The sequence below is a fragment of the Aedes aegypti genome, chromosome 3 (assembly GCF_002204515.2).
Source record: "Aedes aegypti strain LVP_AGWG chromosome 3, AaegL5.0 Primary Assembly, whole genome shotgun sequence".
Classification (NCBI taxonomy): domain Eukaryota; kingdom Metazoa; phylum Arthropoda; class Insecta; order Diptera; family Culicidae; genus Aedes; species Aedes aegypti.
In genome coordinates this window covers 174,365,938-174,385,707 of record NC_035109.1, presented here as the reverse complement: position 1 = coordinate 174,385,707, position 19,770 = coordinate 174,365,938, and the positions used below count along the sequence as shown (strand labels likewise).

The window sequence follows — 19,770 nt, the reverse complement described above, 5'->3', positions numbered from 1 at the left end:
TAAATTTGGATGTTATTTACAACAAAACTTACAAATACAATGTCCAAAATATAACAAATGGAAAACGTAATAAAAAATATTGAACAATAAGAAGCCACATCTACAACAAAATTATACCAGCCTCTGTTATTTTTAACTGCTGTTGATGGAATTGTGTTATAATTTTGTTATGTGACTCTGGATGGGATCTTACTCCATCATTAAGTGGATATTCGTAAACTTGTAAGCATTAGTTTTATGCATGAGAGGGATTAAAACAAATATTAGGCAGATCTAGAGGCCCAATAATAGCTTATACAAGATTCTCACATAAATTTTACGGAACACATGGGCAGGACTTCACAACATGTTGAGCAATATATAGACAACAGCAAGACATAGAATCTAAAGTTGGATTTTAATAGAATCCGGGACAATGTCCTGGAGAAGGTTCTCACAACAGGTGTCTCAAACTTAACAGAATTCTTTCCTTTATTATAGGCTATCATCCATTCCATGAAAAACCGATCTAGTGGGTCACTGAATTCCGTGAAAATTTGCTTTTTTGTTCCTTATCCGAAATAAGGATACACGTGTTTTAGGATTTTTTAATAGAATAACCATTTCCGAAATAGGGTGACCACAAAAATTGCGACTATGCAAAATTTTTATTGTTTAAAAGAAATATAACTTTTGAATCGCTTGCCCGATTTTCAATTTTCTTGGACGAAATGAAAGCTAAAGATTTTTTACTTTTCATAAAAATAAAAAAAAATCACAAATATTGTATGTTTTACATGAAAAAAATCCGCTTTCATGTTTTGAAGGCCTCGGGACAAAAGGGGCTAATGCTGTTCTCATTGCAGAAAATTTTACGTAAACTGTCAAATTTTCAGAGATGTATGGTTATTAGTTTTTGAGATATATTTTTGGAAAATAAAAAATCAGTCATTTTTTATCGGCACACACTGTAGGTCTGATTTTTTCTGTTTAAAAAATATATCTCAAAAACTAAAAAACATACATCGCTAAAAATTTGACAGTAAACGTAACATTTTCTGACTTTCATGAAAAAATGAGAACAGCAATAGCCCTTTTTGTCCTGAGGCTTTCAAAACACGAAAAACGATTTCTTTTTCATGTAAAAAAAAAACAATTTTTGTGAAATTTTATATTTTGCTTAAAAAGTCAAAATCTATAGCTTTCATTTCGTCCAAGAAAATTGAAAATAGGTCAAGTGGTTCAAAAGTTATGATATAAAAATAAAAAAAATTGCATTGCATGGATTTTTCTGGTCACCCCAATTCGGAAATGGTCACCCTAATCAAAAAATCCACAAATATGTGTACCGTCAAACGGGGTAACTTGCAACACATTTCAACTTCAAAGCTATATGGATGAAAAATTTAAGGATTCTGATGAGATAAAAACCATCTGGTAGCCTAATCGCCACGTAAATAATACCACGCGATAATAATTTTAACAGTATTTGGTTTTCTGGGCTCAGGAGAGACGAAAAGTATACATTTTTCATGCTACCCCTGATGTGGGGTAACATGCAACACATAGTGCAACCTAAATTTCATCATTAAAAACTTAACCTATATCGTTTTATTATGATCATTTACTAAACTTCTGCAGTAAAAGCATAACAATAATCAGAAACAGGGTACTTTACTCTTAGAAAACTAATTATTTTTGATTGAATTATGAGCTTTAAACCAATTCGATTGAAAACTACATTGGTATTGCATAGGATGTCCACACGGGGAAATTCTAGCATATCATAAGTCTTGACCATTATTAAAAAGCCATTAAAATGTTTCAATACAATTTATCAACAAATGTAATAGTATTTTAGGTTATACTTCACATAACTTTTATTTATATATATTTCAACCGAAGCAACGTATCTTATATTGATATGTATGTCTTTAAACAGCCTTTCTTAGTGTTTTGACATAACTATCATCATATTATATGCAGAAAGTTTCCAATGCAGAAAGTTTTTACTATTTTCATGAAGGAAATAAAACTAATTCTAATTGTATTGCGATTTATGTAAATTTTCTAATATTCAGTACCAAATGCTTATAGAACTGATTGATGTACAACAATTTTAATGTTACTGAACAAATATATGTTCAATTTCGCTTTTTCATGTGTTTTTAATGGCAACCGGCAAAAAATATCGAACAATTGAGATTAAAATTGCTGTTGCAAGTTACCCCACAAGGGCAGTCAAAAACGTTTTTGAATTTTTATAGTGTTCAAGCATCAAATTATCAAAACTTTTTTACTGTCAAATAGTACACTATTATGAACTGTAACTGATAGAAAATGCCCTGAATGGCTCATTTTTACCGTTTGTGTTGTACGAGCAACGATTTTCAGCATTAATTTCATACAATACAACGTGTAATACGATTTTTACCTCCAGCAAACCAAATAAAAAAGAAACAATACTCAAACCCTCTACAAAATCTACTGTTTCAAGCCTAAAGCCAATAAACGATGAAATGAATAACAATAATTTGACTAAATGCTAAACGAAACGTCAATTCGGTTACATGTCGAAGTGTTGCAAGTTTCACCCCTGTTGCAAGTTACCCCGTTTGACGGTATCCTTATTTCGGATAAGGAACAAAATAGCAACTCTTCACGGAATTTGGTGACTCACTAGATTAGTTTTTCATGGAATAGCTGCTATTCTTCATTAATTTAACTAGGGTAACCAATATAGTTTGGATCCCTATGAATTTTGGACCCCCTGGGCCATTTTTCAGCAAATTTCCCAGTTTAAATCGAAAGACCAACATAATTCGCATGCCATTTGGAAAGATAGGAATATTCCGCACTTGCATAAGCTGTTTATTCAAAAATAATGTGTTTATTTGATGTGAAATTAATTTAATTTTATCTGTTTATCCATGCAACCGTTACAACACGTTACACACATAAATTGAAGCCGTCAGAAATTTCTCATATGCGAACAAAATTTTTTTCAAATTTCAAATAGCTGCGCGTTTACTGCTTCGGCTATCTGGGCCAAAATTTTGTTCTATGAAAGTCAAAAAATAATGACTATGACCACGATACTGCAACCATAACACTTGCTCCTCGTCACTTGTCATGATCAAAAATGATTGTAAAATACTAAGCATGCACAATTTTTGCCATGATATTTTTAATCTGGACCACTGAGTGATGGCAACATAGCAGTGTCCACTGTCCAGCATAAAGGATTGCAATTCGCTCGCGCATTTAAGATCATCATCATCGCATCGGACCGAGCTGTGTGGTTTGACGGCTACCGGCTACTGGTCCAGGAAAACAGCACAAGTGCACCTGTGATTGCAGTCATTTGCCAGGGAATCGTTCGTGGTGGTTTTCCTGCTTGCGTAGAACCGTTGCTCCGGACTTGTTTGGCTCTGTCTTTTTTTTTCCTCAACCTTCTTGCATCTGTGTCCAGATTTGTTTTTGCTAACCGCATCACGTGTACGTCTACATTGGTTTCGTAGAGCGGTTTTCTTAGGATGATGTTTTCCCGGTCTTGTTTGCATTTCATCCAATTTGTGACGATTTGTGATGATGCACAGAGATGAACGTTTTCTTTGGGTTCCAGTGTGATTGCAGACAAATGATGAAGTCATGACAGATCAATTAGGGGTATCGCCGATGAATGTTATAATCGTTTGAACGGTTTGCAAAATGTATGAATTGTGTATCTTAAACCACCTTGCGTCATTTTGCATAACGGGTTCGTGATGGACTTCACGATTTGTAGATATTGAAAATTTCAATTTACTGATTGATTTGATAATTGACATTTGAAGTAGGGGCTGGAAGGTTAAAAGCTGTGATCGACTATTATGCAAGTATCCAAGATAAAAAAAAACTAAGATCACGATATGAATCAATCCAATCAAATGCAAAGACGATTACAAATCGTGTCAGTCAACTAAAATATATGACAAACCCTGTAAATGCTAAATGAAGTCCTATCGAAAATGTTGTCATATCACTTTTATACTTCCCTTTTTGGTTTTCTCTGGCGAATTGTCTGAGTTCGATTATCACCGAGAAGACTCGAAAATTTTACGCACTTTTATCTTCAATTTGTCCAGTTAATCCAACTACAAAGCATGTTGAATCCCAAAAAATTCCGAAGGCCCGAAACATTTTTTTATTATCTTCCTGATTTTGGCACCCCGGTGCACGAACTAATTATATAAGATAGCACAGTGGAACATTTTTTGTCTCAATCACCACATTACCGTTATTAAGTAGATTTAGTGGTGTTGAATCTATTACCGTTTTCAAAAATATTATAGCATGTCTAGTTTCCGAGATACTGGCTATTGAAAATGCACGATTTTAGTCGACTTGCTCGCAAGTTTACCAGCTTGTTTGGGAATTTATTTACGTAATTTACCACAGAACTCAAGCTTTATGCATTAAGGTACACTTAGGAACAAAGCTCTTTTTATTTTGGGACGATTCAAATATAATGTCCATCATTTTTCGGTATTTCATGAAATTCATCAGCATCTCAATCAAAACTTAATTTTCCATCTGCCGATAAAACAACCATTTTACCGCTATTTTCGCAATTAATTTCTCTTAATCGCTACAGAATAAGACATCGTTAAAACAATCAGTTTACATCAACAATCCCATCATCCTCCAGTACAAATCCTAAGGTTTCACTAGACACGATGTTTGCATTGATTTGTTTTCCCACCGTGAGAGCCAAACGATTGAACACTATAATTACTCATTTGCTTCAATTGTCGGCGTTTTTGGTAATTTTCCAAACCACCATGGGCTGTATTTATCCTCCCAAACGCTTCGACGTTCATCAATTTCCGAAACTGACCTGCCTACATTTATAGGGAGGCCGTTATTGGATGGGAACTTCCCCCAAGAGGGGAAAACAGCTGCTTGCCTGACTGTCTACTAGACGACCAATGCCATTGCCCTGTGTAAGCGTGAAACGGCAGCACTTTGTCCAATTGGAGCAACTGACGGCCAGCAATTGACCTTTGACGCGACTTCGTGGAAATGATTGATGGAACGTGATTTACGGATACCTATCTACTGGAGGTGTATGCAAGTGAACGAATCTGGTACGCAGAAAAGCTACGAAACGCGACGGATGGACTTTTACTTTCAACAACCTATCGGCAAGCGATGACGAAGAGTTGTAGGGGAGACTGAGTGGAATTGATCCCTGGGGAGACTCAATTTCACACTATTTTTTTCAGAATCTAAACAATTTTATTCCAAGTTTTTACAATACTTCGTTCACATGAAAGACAATGTCAGTGCTCAAAATTATTCATATAGTATCAAATTAGTATAATACTCTAGAAGTAGGGAGCCGGATCCTATTCTTGGCACTTTTGATTCACTTCGGCAATGGGGTTTTTTGAAAGCTACTGAACTTATATTTGGCCAGAATGTGCGTCGTATCGAAGTGCTTCTTATTGCAAGGTTTCAGACAATTCAGTCGAGAAAAACCTCCCATGCCAAAGTGCACCATGGAAGTGCCCAAGTAGCTCCGCACCCTAGCTTATTTGAAATAGTTCAAATAAATTTCAACAAAGATCTTTTAGGTGACTTTGCTTAAAAATTGGGTTCTTGACCCGCTTTGCGCATGAGGTAGTTCTGGATAAGTGGAAACTTCCGTCAAAGCTTATTTAGGAAAAGTTTTTCAAGGGGGTATTCTTCTAGAAAGTTGAAGATACAATGATACAGAATGTATTTAGTACAAAAATATAATTATTTTTGATACCATGTGCTCTATGTAACAGTTATCAATCCAGCGACATTTTCAACTTGCATGATAAATTGACTTTTGATGTCTTGTCTATTTAAGAGGCAGAGGAAATGTCCAATTTTTTACATTATTTTTTCTGTTTTTTTTAATACGAATTCAAAACTGAACAAAGCTAGAGATAGGGGGAGATCCCCCAGTGCCGGACAGCACCCAATACCGGACAAAGTCGAAACATTGAGAAATCATGGTTCAATCAAGATGGTGTATTAGAAGAAAAGATAGCCGTAACGGTAAACGTGCAGCTATTCAGCAAGACCAAGCTGAGGGTAGTGGGTTCGAATCCCACCAGTCGAGGATCTTTTCGGGTTGGAAATTTTCTCGACTCCCCAGGGCATAGAGTATCTTCGTACCTGCCACACGATATACGCATGCAAAAATGGTCATTGGCATAGTAAGCTCTCAGTTAATAACTGTGGAAGTGCCCATAAGAACACTAAGCTGAGAAGCAGGCTCTGTCCCAGTGGGGACGTAACGCCAGAAAGAAGAAGATTAGAAGAAAAGAAAGCTATTATGTAGACTAATGTTTGCGTAGAATAACACATCCTTGAAATATGCATGCTTTTTTGAAAAAGTAGAAAAGTTTGGAAATCTTCAAAAAATTCAATTTCTTAATTTTGAGCCTATTCAGTAATTATTTTGAATATGAGAAAATACTTTGGATCCCGCAAGCATGATCAAACATAATCCTAATTTGATAGTATGAATGTATTTTGTACCATAATTAAACCAAATATGGACAAAATGCAATTTTGGTTAAGCACCTCCTGTCCCTCAGTTTCGGACAGCTTGATTTGTTGTATGATATCTTTGTAATTATTGCATCAGTGTCTCAAAATACTTTCATTTTTCATGGGTTCCGTCGATCATAGTATCAAACATGCAATAAAATTAAGAAGAATGAACATTCAAAACAACATTGTAAATTGTGCTATTTTTCATCATATACGAAAGACGTTTTTAATCGGCATCTTGCAAACTAAGAAAAACTCAAATTATTCTAGTAAATGTTGCAAATGCATTGAATTGGTAATTATACACTATTCCTATAGTGTACACATTCAATTATGTTCAAATTTACAGAATTCGAAGCATTTCCATATCGTGTCCGGTATTGGGTGCCACCTTTCAAGATCGATCAATTTGATACTAAAATACATCATCAAAATGCAATGTCAAAATTCATATTTATATTTTTAAATTTATTTTTGTACACTATAAAAATGATAATATTTATCATAAATGGGTAACAAGAGCCAATAAAATCAATATTTTTCGAATTATGAATTTAGTGGCTTAAGTGTCCGGTACTGGGGGATCTCCCCCTAAAACTTGAAATACATCACGAGAATGATTACTTTTATATTTCTATTGAACTATATTTTTGTTATTTCTACCAAATTTAGTAGTTGCGGAAAACAATGCCACCCTAATAAGCGGATTTCTACCATACTTAAAAAAATAATATCATAACATGTTTACAATTTCATCAATTATTGGAATTTTACCTTATACTTTTCAATTATTACCTTACAAATGATATAACTAAAATCGTAAACAGGAATAAAATATGTTCAATTTTATTCCTTTTTACGATTTTAGTGAAGAATTTTCAGTTAAAAGCATGTGCGATGTGAAATACCAGTGTACATTTTCTTATTGAAACGTTACGTATTCGTTATGTAAACGATACGTTACGTAGGTTGATTCCTCAGGTACAACAAATATGTACTCATTTTTTTTTAAATTTTTCATTCCTATAACTGCAATGGCTGACTTATTTATGATGATTGACTCATGAAACTGGATTGGCCCCTTTTCCTCCTTTTAGCAAGGTAACTGCGTCTTATGGCTCATTTTACAACATTCTTCAAAGATTTTCACAATTTAGAAATTATTCGATCAAATTCATGCACCATCCAGCAAATATGTTTTCAAAATATGACCGTTTTGTTGGATTTGCAAACATTGACGTTTGAAAATTATATTGGACAATTTGATTAAACTATCGTTCTTTTAGGTCCTGCTTACCCCGAGGTACCTTATACCAATTTTGTAAAGAAAAAGAAAAAGTTAAAGTTAAATTTTCAAAAACAAAATAAGCAAAAATACACTTTTATTTCGTCAAACGGTTCTATTCAATTTCTCAGAGTACTTCATTACCTGGAGTATTATTCATTACTCTAAGTCAATGCGCGTGTTTCAATATGTGAAATTCGCCAAATAGAAAAACTGTCAAGGAGTCGCATGTTGACATTTTTATTTACCGGAATCGAGTTTAAGTTCCAGTGTTATCCCAATCTGTCCTAAAGATGCTATTTTTCTGGGATAAAGAAGTGTTGTGACTGATTGCGGCTAATTTAATGTATTTTCGCTGGTATATAGAATAGTACGGGAAATATGATGTAACACACTTCAAGGACCGTTTCCCAATGACTGAAAGGGCCCTTCCCTTGTTACCCCATATGGCCGTATTTTTTTATTGTTTATTTTTTGTTATTTGAAAGTAGTCACAACTGATATCGACTATTCAAATTTTACTTTCCCGACGTAGGATCATTTGTGCAATAAATATACTACATTTCAACTGGTCACGGTAACCAAATGAGCCTTTTAGGACCCATTTTCTTCCCTAGAAAACCTATTTTTCTGGTTTAAAGAACGGCTGTAACACGGCATATAATTAACAAGGCAGGCTCTTTACTGATGTAAATACACAGTTTGCTTGTAAACATGTGACGTCACTCCTATCGTACCATATACCTTCCGGATCACTAGATCATTTTTTTTTTTTTGCAAATTCGTTCGAGGTGGATAGGAATAATGTCGTCAAGTAGCTGTCGGTTTTCGGAATATATCACCTTCTCTACGCCGTGAGCTATAACTGATTGAGACTAACTGCAATTGTATATCTAAAAAGGAAATCAACTGGAGAACACAATGGAGAACGTTACATCCACTTTCAATAACTGGAAGGTTTTGCCCTATTTTCTCCTAAAATATTGAGTTATTATATTTTTCAATTAGCATTAAGTTTTACAAATGTTCTTTATTCCAGAAAAACAGTATATAAGTACAAAATGGGTCAAAATAGGTTCATTATATCTCTGGAACCAGTTTAAATGTTGTCCATTGATTCTACGACAGAAAATCATAATTTGAATAGCCTCAATCAGTTGTAAATACTTTCGAACAACAAAACTAAAACAAATTTAAGGACAAACTATGTCAAACGAATATTTTTAGTAGAGATGAACAAAACGTTTCGTTTCAGTGAACGGATGCCCCCCCCCCTCTGTCACGTTTTTATATGAATACTTCGAACATTTTTAAAGGCTTGTCACGCTTAGCTCCCCTTCCCCTTCTAGCGTGACGTAATTTGTGCAAGACCCCTTCCTCATTCTTCGTATACATTATTTCCCAGAAACTCACGATTAGACCGGACACGAACACGATATTCGGCCGGCCGATTTCCTCTACCCGAACCCGAACGAAAAATGCAAAAATATGCGGTTTGCCGTTCAGGTGGGCACCTTCTCTCTTCATCTTTCGATTGCCTGAAATGCAAGTGGGCGGGGCTAATTTGTCGGTCTATGCTGAGAGCACGGAGCAGGAGATGAAGATTTTCTCGCGGAATTCATTCAGCTACCGCAGAAGCATGTGATGCGTGGCGCGCAAATTAAGGCACGTTTCAAGCGTTATAATAACGAGAAACGAACGAAAAAGAATAGAGGAAAAAATTGGTTCTCTCTCTCTCTCTATCTGATCCGTTTAGTGACTGCTGAACGAATGAACCGGCTCTCGCTAAAAAAAGAGCCACGGATCACTTTTTCAATTGAGTGATTCGGTTTGAACCGTTTTAGAGCATTTTTTTGCTTTTCATATAAATTGGTTTTTGTGTTCTACTTTTAATAATTCAAGTTTCTCAACAAAACTGTCTTCCCATCACTTTCAGAGCTAATTGAAACGAAAGCATAGAAGATATAACTAATGGAAGAAATAGATACTAGAGTCTTTTCGTAATGGGAATTTTATTTACTTCCTTGGACATAAAGTATCATCGATACTAATACATACAAAATACGAATGAAAAATGACAAATATGGCAAAGAAAGCTCTCAGTTGAAAACTTTTGAAGGGCTTTTAACAACAATAACCTAAGAAGTGTGATCTGTTCCAGTGGGGACGCAATGCCAAAAAAAATATTGATACGATTTATTCCTGAGTTTCAATAACAAAAAAAACACATTTTTATATGTTTGTATGGTTGGGAAAACAAAAATAATTGTATTGCCATTACGATAGTCTTTGTCAGCTTAAAATGTGAATTAAAGTCGTATTATTCTTCTGCGGATCTGTTTGGTAATGACATGACTGGTTTATGTATTTATAAACGGTAATAACAGATTTTTAAAACCATCTCCGAAATATACCACAATATTCAATTTCCTGACACGACTATCTCTAAACTATAGCCTTAATTAATCAAAACATATATACATGATCAAATAATGCATATAGTTATTCTCCTTAATCTAGGCTGCATAGTCAGAGTCATAATCATAAATCGTATTAATATACCGTTTCAAATACGAAATAACTCCTACGGTGGACAAATCACTTGTAAACGGATTTGCGGTAATTAAGCATTCGTTGCTTCAAATCAGAATGTTTCCCAAAGATTCTGACAAATCCAAAAACTGAAGTTTTGGCAAGTTTAGGAGGAGCCATGCCAGGTTCTCCAGATCCGTGCTCTTGAAAATTTGAACTTTGGCTTCGATTCATCCCAAGTAACATTTTTAGTTTTTTCATTTACTACAAGCTGTTGTTACCACCATATCGTTAAAACTCATTTTAGAACTTAATAGTCTTTATAACCTTAATAAACCTTTGATAAAACTCCGTTAAGCCCGAAAAGGCCCACACTACAGGAGGTTGTTTAGACTATACCTTAAAACTGTTTCTAAACTTCTTAGTTTTGTATCGTATGAATACATCTACCCTTGTAGTATGCTATAAAACATTCATAAGAGCTATTGTATAGCCTTATTGATCTCAACTAGCGGTATTAAATCTTTTACGATATCCTAATACACGGAATAAAATCAATGTTAAGAGCTTATGAACTAACAAACATCAACCGATAAGTTGTTTATAAACCATAACCTTTTTTGATATTTAAACCGTCATGATGTCTGCCGACTCAAAATAATCAATTAAAATAATCATTTTTTGCGTGGCAGAAAATTTCCTTACGATCGCGTGAAATTCCTGCCAATAAAAATTTACTGATGGAATGAAATAAAATTTTTCGATTTACAGCAACGCGCCACAGTTACGACATCATTATTGGCTATCTAATATTTTACTCCATTCAATTTTCAGAATGATTTCATGCTGATCTCAATCATAAATTGATTGCATATTGTAATTATCAATCCGAAACGGCGACAATAAAAATGGATTCCATCCAGTTAAATCTTGCTGGTCTTGTCTGGGATAGTTTAAGCTCAATTGGTGATTATTCTGAACAATATAATCATTCATAAACGCTTTTGATCTTAAAAACCCGTGCGCAAAACCCTCACTGGCTAAAATATTCTTAAATCAGAATATTTGTTCTGCACTAAGACAAATAGGTTTTTTGGGAGCCTTGACTTAAACTTAATGCACTCAGGAAAGCTAGTGCTGTCAAAAAGGTAAACAAATCGGAAGATTCAGTTTTGTGATGCAATTCATTTTATTAAATTTGTGCCGTTTGTTGCATCTAACTGTTTTATTGGACTGGTTTGTTATAATTAAGCCCGCCGTGCTCGATTCGTTGTACTGATGCAGAAAACGGTAAGTGATAAGTGCCTGAAAAATGAAAGTTTTTTTTCGTGTAGCTCAGCTGTTGTGTGCAGCATAGTTGTCCCACTAGATCGGGAAGTTCAGGCAACCATGGGAACAATATGCTTTATTTGGTAGTCTGTTAGTTTTTCGAGAGGAATATTTGTCATTTCTGTGTTTAAGTTCTGATTAATCCATAATTCACTACATGATTATCATTATCAACATAATGATATTGATAACCACACGCAGACTGCATTCCAATAACATGCATCAGACAGTTGAGATTTAAGAAGGCTTTAACATGACTTAGTGTAGTCTTAGAAGTTTTACCCATGCCTTGACAAGACAAGCAAGATGAGGTTTTATGTTTAAGTTTTAATAGACACTACACAGCTCCTTCAAAATTCAATTTATTATCAACAAATGTGGCCAGCAAATAATTTTTAACGGTAGCTCTTGTAGATATCTACAAAGCATTTAAAAGTGGGTTTACCCGAAAAGAACCTTTGGCACTTTGCAATGCTTTATTAAATCTGTTAGGGATGAATACATCTCTAATAAAACCTCCATAAATAACATCTAAGATCAAAGAGCACTGAAATTGTTACTTGGGATCTTCACTTTAGACAATCATGCGTTGATGGGTGGAAGGCTGATTAGTTCACAAAGGGACGATATTGACAGATTCCCACTTGATATGTCTACCAGATGACAGGCTCAAGTCGGGTTAAATTGTATCCGGTGTCGGACCATCGGGTTAAAGTCGTGTTAGTGTCGGGTCGGTGATCAAAATGTTTTTTGGTCCATGTCGAGTCAATGTCGGGTCATATCCATCCTGTGTCCTACAATAGACAATCGAATCCTTTAAATCACTGGAACCCTATTGTTTGAAGTTTTGAACAAAAATTATAACTTGTTTTGTTATAATTATGTAATGGTAATCATTCTGTTAGTGAATCAATTGTCAACTATCACGCAGCAACAATGACATTGTCATCGATTCTATGGTATTTCCCGAAGAACCATTTCCTGGAATCTAATTCCTGGAATGACCTATTTCCCGACAACCATTTTCACGGAATGCCCCTTCCCGAAATGCACCAGAAATAAACTTCCGCGGATTATGTTTTTTTTACACATTGAGCCGAGAAGCAGGCTTTGTCCCAGTAGAAACGTCATGTCAGAAAAAAAAAATAGAAGAAGATGATACCAATTAAAACACTATGACAGCGTAAATTTCATGCTAATGTCTCATTCCAAGGGTGGGCAAGAAATAGAAGCGTCACAAGCTTACCAAATTGACAAGTTGGTCAAATATGTTGAAATGTTGCGTGAAATAATTGGTCGGCGTTAAGTCGTCCCCTCTGACTACAAAACTTGAGAAAATTGGGTTATTCTCTCATTAGATGCAAAATTACCTTACCTCCGTTACACTTTGATCAGATTTGATGAATGCTGTAATCTGCGAGAGATATGTAATAAATTTACTTGGATGATCAATAAAAATCGATAAAAGAGTGCAGTCAGAGTGGACCAAGTGCTTATGACCATAACAGCAAACATGATCAACACGCTGAGGAATGCGAGGGAATGAAAAATATTTCGAGAGATTTGTCAGATTTTTCGACATCGAATGATTCTTCTACTTATCCTTCAAAAGAAATTCATAAATATTACTTAATTTGATGCATTTGATTTTGATTTTTGACCATTTACCATATTCGGATAGGTGGTCAGAAATTGCAACAATTTCTGTGCAGACAGAGCGGACCAAGTGTTGAAAACAATAAACTGATAGATTATTGCATTTTTTAAGTTAATTCCAGAGTCCGATAGAAGCTTATGGTAGTTCTATGGTGTATGTATGGCATGTCCTAGGACCCGCTTATTGAACCAGCATATTTTGGTCGGTACTCAAGATTTTCACTTGGTCCACTCTGACTGCACGCATATTTGAACATTTCTGATCTTCAATGCCCTTACCCTGCAAAACCTTAATTTTCAAGCTTTCGTAATGCCACTGATTTCGGTATTAAATATATGAATATTGATGAATTTACGATACTGGTGTCGAAGGGTCTTGATTTTCTGTTTATTTTAGAGATATGCACCGAATTTGAGCATGATTGTTATTTTCCAAGAAATTGTTCAGTCAGAGTGAACCAACTCACTGAACGGTGGTATTTAATTCAGTCAGAGTGGACCAAGTACACATAGGCCATCAAAAAAAAACCGTTCTATTAGAGGTTTGCATTATGATTTTTCTTGATTATCACTTCACATAATGTTGTTTGAAAGTAATACAAAGATGTGTAGAAATATTGAACCAAAATTTAAACGAGTTCGAAAATTACAGAGCGTTAGACTTTAAACCCATTTTTCTCGAAATATCAAAAATTTCACTTGTTCCACTCTGACTTGACGCCGACCAAGTTGTGTATAATCCAATGATTCAATGAAAGAAGGGAAAGTTTATAATGTTCAGTAATAGTAGCCTCCCCGCCAAAAATTTTTCTGCCAGTATAATTCGGAAGAACGGCAAATGTTTTAAAAAAGAGTAATTATCTACGAAGATGACTGTTACTATAATATTTGTTTATTTATTTTTTTAGATTATTTGGTTTAAAAGTATGTCTAAGTAGGAAACCTTTTGAAGGGATATGAGATATAGAAAATCGACCTACATGATTTATAAATAGTTTTAACTGAACTTTCAATTGGATTATTTGAAAAAAAATCTTACCCGTAAAAATTCTCCATCTAATAAATATTCTAGCCCAACCCGTAACATCGCCCAGAAAAATAACCGCAAATATTTTTGCAGGGGATTCGCTGGAATATGTCTTAATAACTTGCCACTTAATTAGCCGATAAAATTGCTTTTCAAAACAGAATATTAAATAAAAGGGCAAAAGTTTAAATCACGTTGCCTGTGGCTTAATTGATATTTTTGATAATTTTAATTCGATATTAAAAGTAGTTTATGGGGTGACATTGACTGCTCTTTTCGAAGGTCAAAAAACTAATCTAGCGGATGTTCACAAAGTATTCTTGAAGCTTGCCACATTGTTTTCATGATTCGGATTTAATTTTGCTGTAAAAATAGTGGTCCAAAGTCACCACTAATCAACGTTACATCATTTGTTTAAAAGTGTTTTTTGACGTTGATTATTTTAGTTATACTCGAATGTCTTAATTATATTACATATGTTTTACGAACTCAATATTCCGCGTATTAGCATATATGTTCAAAGGAAATCAAGTGTCACCTATCTTTTCGAAATACTTCATAAAACTTGTCATAGATTAATTAACTAGTTACGCGTGGTAAAGATGGATAAATTATGGGTAAAACTATGAAAATGCGGACTGGATTACCGAACAGCTCAATATAAGCGTCAACTTGCCATAGAGTTACATCCGTAAAGAAAATGAGATCAAGTCTCCCCACTAGACTGGCCCAGCTCAGTATGGGAGAAAAATAAAGTTGTATAATTCCACGGGGCACCCCCCACGATTATTCCTTAGGGTTAAAGGGAGATTTCCTGAAAATTTCAGCTCATTTGGTCGTTTCATGAGTTGGCGCATTTGAATTGAAGTTAATATGGCCTTTGCAGCTCAAACATATGGGAAACAGCACAACGTCTACTGTTTGGTTCAGGCAAATTGTGGATTACGTTCAATTGAACCCAGAATGTCAAAAACACTACTTTATACTATAGCGAACAATATTGTAGAAGGTCGTATCATGATTAAAATAGAAAAAGTTGGTGTTTTAACTATCTGAAGCAGATTTATTAAGCACAAGCAATATTGATTTGCATTTCTTCAACACCGCATGGTGGCAGCCATCCGGCGCATCATAGCCACCTAGCCATAGCCAGCGTCTGCTGCACAAGACGCATGCATAAATGTGATTGTACGTGAGTTCTGACCAAAGCCTAACTTTCAACAACTGAAATGTTAATGAAAATGAGCTTCAATTTGGATACAACCTTCTACAATAATGTTCATTAGGGTATCAACTAGTGTATTTGACGTTCTGGGCTCGATTGAATTCGATCAACTAGTATACGGAACGAAACAATGACATAGGGACAGTTTTCAATATATTTGAAACGAATATCCCGTACAAACTTCGGATTGAATGCGCCAGCTGGTGGAGCAACCAATTGAGTTGAAATTTTGAGAGAGCTTTTTTCTTACCCTAAGGCACATATCTGGGGGGTGCCCCGTTGAGTTTTACAACTTTTTTGTTTAAGGGCCAGTCTACTCCCCACCTTCTCTTAACAAGTCGTGAAGATTGTTACGGCAGTGATGGAAGGCGATCGATGGGTGTTGGTGATTTGCCTACACTTTGTCCCTAAGTGGTTGTCGGTTGCTTTTCTGATTCTATTTTTCTATGCTACTTCCGCTGGAGTTAGTGCTTAGGATCGTTATCTTTGCTGTTTGAACTTTTATCTTTGTTTGTCTCGTTAGGAAAAAAATATACTAAAACTATCAATTATTGAAGACCAATATCTGGGGCCTTCCTTAACCGACAGAATCTTTCTTTCCGGCCGGTCCAGGAAATTTCTTTAACGTCCCTGGACATAGAATATCATCGTATTTGCGACACGATATATGAATGCAAAAATGGCAACTTTGGCGAAGATAGCTCTCAACTAATAACTGTGGAAGTGTTCATAAGAACACTAAGCTGAGAAACATGCTCTGTCCCAGAAGAAAAAAAGAAGAAGAAGAAGGTGTTAAAAAATGCAAGAAATGAACGTTTTTTAAAAAAATTTACATTGAAACAACATGTTTCAACACCGTTGACCGGTCCAATACGTCCAGAGTGGAGGTCATTCCAAAGGAGCTCTGACCGCGGCAAAACGGCTGATATCTGATGGTCGGTCAATGTGCGATGAAAACGAAAGTAAAATAGACAGACAAGCAGGCAGGCAGGCAGGCGTAGTGTTATGATACAGATACCGATCGATCCAGATGTCGGGTCTTGGTTAATTATATACTTTCCAAATCTCCAACAAAGTCACGGACCAAGTCGATGAATGGACTTCCGTGCTGGGTGCGTTCCCGTTGGTGGCTGATGCCTGTGATGCTGTCTAGGTAATTGAATTTAGTGAAATTTCTGATTAGGTCCAGTCGACAACAGTAAATTATAGAGTTATGTTGTGTGTGGTTATATTAAGTAACTTCCTGTCGGCAGGCTGGGACAAGACGTTGGATAGTGTTGTTGTTCAACAAGCTGGGCAGTGGGTGAGTTTTCTTATTAGCGAATGATTATACATATGATTGAAATATTGAAGATTGCATGATTTCTTCGGGATGGATATTTTCTCGACTTCCCAGGCTATAGAATATCTTTGTGCTTACCACACATGCAAAAATGATCAATCAGCAAAGAAAGCTTTCAATTGATAACTGATAAAACTGCTAATCGAAACACTAAGCTTAGAAGCACGCTTTATTCCAGTTGGGACGTAACGCCTGAAAGAAGAATTATATAATTGAAGTCCCGTTATTCGAGGTCACACATTAATATTCCTTTCCTTAATCACATGATCGCAAGGACGTGGCCGATATACGTATACGTCAATGCGTATATATCTTCATTTTATGAATAATTGTAATATCCATACTGTCAAATTTTGATATGCATTAGTTCAAGCAACTAGTCCCATTAATGAGAATAATAGGTAGTTCAGCTCAATTCGCTGAGTCTCGTACATAGCATACTTACATATTTGAAAAATGGAACTCATCATCTCGACAGCATCTGAAAGTAAAATAGAAATAAAAACATATGAAATATTTTGTAAAAAAAGATTTTAATCTGTATACAAGAAAAAAAAATGATTCAAAACTCTATCATCCTAAATAATGTATCTATCAAATTTACAATAGCATAACATTTACCATACCAGGAAGAAAGCTCTACAGAGAATTCAAAATAAAATTTTGAAAATGGTTCTGTAGACCTCTCCCTGGTAAATAACTAATGAAGCATTAGAACTAAAATTCTTCGATTAAAATTACCAACAGATTAAAATCGTTGCAATCTGCCATTGACACGGAGATTAGGTTAAGTCTATTAAAAAGTGATTTTTGTTCTCTTATAAGCAGGTATATTCTGTTCACCTATGAAAATTCTGAACTGCTATGGCAAAATAAATGTGATACATTGTTAACAAAATGTAAATAAAAGCTCAATTTAATTTGACCAAATTAGGATAATGGTGCTAGTCAACACAGAACATCTAGATTATATGAAATGAATGTAATATTTAAAATGATACAAATTAACCAATAAAAAAAACATCGAAAACATCATTGAATAAAAACCGACTTTCTGCTGACTATCTTATTCTACATACATTGAACCTACCAGTGCGCAGTGTATCGGAAAATGCAACACCACGTCATCGGTTGCAAGTAATGCACCTGGTGCACAGCGTGCGGTAGGCTGCATTTCAATCTTCCCTCACAACGCACATAAATAAAAGATTTTCCTTTCATATCACCGTTATTCTCGTACATCACGTCAATAGGGGATCCGGCCATTCTGGCTAATGTAGCTCGATCTCTTCTTACTCCCAACCCCCCAAACCCCACCCCGTGCTATGTACCACATTCGCATAATTTATGCTGCCGATGCTTCACGCACTGCCTTTGCGATGCCTGACGAAGATGTAGACAACCGCCGACAATGGCTGGAAATATATTTCATCCTTCCATCCGTTCGATACGCGTGGTGGAGTACGAGGCTCCTCCGATCGGTTCCTGTAGTAAACCACACATATCACACTGACTGCAGTGTATAGTCTTTCGTTCGGGTGCGTTCCCCGTTACTGCTCGATGCCATAATGATATAATGAACTGCAGTGGATCACAACGCATCGTAAAACAGAACTTTTCACACTTGCACACGACGACCGAGTGGGAAAATGCGAATCCGTTAGATCAGCGCCCACCAAAGAAGGAAGATTATCGTACGGCAAGGCACGATGGGGATGATCCATGCGATGCGAGCAGCAGATTGAAGCTGATTGATGGTTGGATAGGATGGACACTTGGTGAGGTGCATTATGGGTTTTCGTTCGTTTCTTGTGGAAGGATCTCCTATATTAGAGGGACTTTTTTGTTGTAGTAAGTTCTCTAGCAGTATACACTGTATTTTAATGTAATCTCCCAACAAATTTTATTATTTAGTTGAAAAACGATATTTATCTTCTGGGGTAATAGATAGGAATCATCACAAGTTTGTGAATTTTAATTTATTGAACTTCATAATAGCCGGTCATTTGAATAACATATATTACAAAAATGGATGCTTCAAGAAGAACAATGTGTCTGTATAATAAATCCTCGTTTTACGCCTTCTGTTCGCATACCTATTCTATTAACGTAACTTTTTTTAACGAAGTTTGTGGATTCGAAAAAAGAAAAAAAAATGGAATGACAACTTAAGCAGGGAAAATGTGAATTGGTTTGACCTACTGCATTGTATTCAAATTCAGACATGTTCCATCTATAGAACATATTCTTGGTCATACCTGCAATGAACTCAAAAAAAAATAATTATGGAGCATGAGAATTGATGACCGTATAGATCGTAATCATGTAACCTCAATTGAAATAGTTTTATGAAGACTTAACAGAATATGTCGAAACCACTGGTGACGAACGATTCAAAAAGATTGTAAACATTAAATAGGACGTGTTCATTATTATAATTTTCGAGCTTTGGCACTTCTCAGCAAAAAAAATGCTGGAAACTTCCACCTACCCCGGGCAATTTGCTGGAGTCTGCTGGATGAGCTTCTCAGTTGTGGTGAATCAGTAACCATCTTACTATACGCAAATTTCAATAATCACCGCTTTTTGGATGCTGGGTGGGTCCTTCTTCAATTCCAGCTCGTCTAGGGACCTTAGGAAAAAAATCTGCATAATTCCGGTTTCTGAGAGGACTACCGGGGCTATGCTATTTGGAGAACGTTGATTGAACATTGTGGTCCATCGATATAGCAATGCCGATGAGTGAATCTTGTTTCATCCTTTTGTCGTAGACTACAATGTCGGAGCAGTTCGCACGGATGAGAACGTTCGTTATGATCTCG

The 19,770-nt window shown here is 35.6% G+C and overlaps 1 protein-coding gene across 2 annotated transcripts in view; it reads right to left on the bottom strand.

Annotated features, from left to right (window-relative positions):
• Nucleotides 1–19,770, bottom strand: part of LOC5567150 (serine proteinase stubble) — a 544,997-nt gene that overhangs the window by 386,667 nt on the left and 138,560 nt on the right. For both annotated transcript variants that reach the window (XM_021853116.1, XM_021853117.1), the window contains exon 3: nucleotides 17,394–17,429. The gene's annotated coding sequence lies outside the window, so the exon portion shown is untranslated. The remainder of the gene's footprint in view (nucleotides 1–17,393; nucleotides 17,430–19,770) is intronic.